The sequence below is a fragment of the Priapulus caudatus genome, unplaced genomic scaffold (genome assembly GCF_000485595.1).
Source record: "Priapulus caudatus unplaced genomic scaffold, Priapulus_caudatus-5.0.1 Scaffold2245, whole genome shotgun sequence".
Lineage (NCBI taxonomy): Eukaryota > Metazoa > Priapulida > Priapulimorpha > Priapulimorphida > Priapulidae > Priapulus > Priapulus caudatus.
This window is the reverse complement of record NW_014579306.1, coordinates 3876-5432: the sequence shown is the minus strand read 5'-3', so window position 1 is coordinate 5432 and position 1557 is coordinate 3876. Positions and strand designations below refer to the sequence as shown.

The following is a 1557-nucleotide window of genomic DNA, read 5'->3' as shown; positions in this document are numbered from 1 at the left end:
GTGCTCGCGTGTGTGATTGTACATGTACTCTCACCCTCTCTACAGACAGCACACGCTGGCGCTCGTGTGTGTGATTGTACATGTACTCTCACCCTCTCTACAGACAGTACACGCTGGCGCTCGTGTGTGTGATTGTACATGTACTCTCACCCTCTTTACAGACAGCACACGCTGGCGCTCGTGTGTGTGATTGTACATGTACTCACACGCTCTCTCCTCTACAGACAGCACACGCTGGCGCTCGTGTGTGTGAGTGTACATGTACTCACACGCTCTCTCCTTTACAGACAGCACACGCTGGCGCTCGCGTGTGTGAGTGTACATGTACTCTCACCCTCTCTACAGACAGCACACGCTGGCGCTCGTGTGTGTGATTGTACATGTACTCACACGCTCTCTCCCCTACAGACAGCACACGCTGGCGCTGCGTGTGTGTGATTGTAACATGTACTCAGCACCCCTCTCTCCTCTACAGACAAGCACACGCTGGCGCTCGCGTGTGTGATCTGTAGCAAGTACTCACACCCTCTCATACAGGACAGGCCAGCACGCTGGCGCTTGTGTCGTGTGATTGTAACATGTACTCTCACCCTCTCCTACAGACAGCACAGCTGCGGCTCAGTGTGTGTGATTGTACATGGTACTCTACACCCTCTCTCTTAACAGACTAGCACCGCTGGCCGCTTGTCGTGTGTGATTGTACATGTACTCTCACCCTCTCTACAGACAGCACACGCTGGCGCTCGTGTGTGTGATTGTACATGTACTCTCACCCTCTCCCGCCAGCGTGTGCTGTCTGTACTCGTACGACGCAGCGGCCGCATCTACGCGTTCGGACTCAACGGCAACGGACAGCTAGGCGTCGCCTCCGTCCGCGCCCACCTGGCCCCCGCCCCCGTCACCGGCACCTGGGGGGCGTACACTGACACGCCTGATGGAGAAACACCGGAGGAGAAGGAGGAGGACACGTCGAACGAGATGGAGGTCGATTGCCCGGCGTCGACGACAAGCGAATATCGCACGAAAACAAGCGAGCATCCTTCGCGCGACCGGGAGGCGGGCGTCGCCGGGCGGCCGCCGGGCGACAAGCGGCTGTGCCTGTCGCAAACAGCAGAGCGTGCGGCCGGCGCGAGCAAGCAGCCAAAACAAGCGAACGGTCGCGACGACAGCGACGAAGATGGCCTCTTGTTCGTGAATAGGATCTTCAGCGGTGGAGAGCAGAGCTTTGTCGTCTGCAGCCAGAGAGAGGTGAGGATCCGCAGATNCCAATACAAATATTTATTTTGGTGACTCGGTACTATACCTTGCTTTTAGTTTTAGTGACAAGAAGTAAAAAAAAGCCTACTTGAACAATTTCCACATTTGTTTTTAGGCCGTGTCTACGCGTCCGGACATCCATCTCACTCAGTGAGCTTGCGACACGTACACGCATGATTGCACAATGGGATGCTCTGCTGATTGCCGTGTGTGTGCACATGTGTGAGAGAGAGAGAGAGAGAGAGCGAATGTGTATGTGTGTGTGTGAGAGAGAGAGAGAGAGAGAGAGCGAATGTGTAT

General features: G+C 55.5%; 1 protein-coding gene across 1 annotated transcript in view; it reads left to right on the top strand.

Annotated features, from left to right (window-relative positions):
• Nucleotides 1-1557, top strand: part of LOC106818440 (probable E3 ubiquitin-protein ligase HERC4) — a gene marked incomplete at its 3' end in the record, with an annotated part of 10838 nt that overhangs the window by 5479 nt on the left and 3802 nt on the right.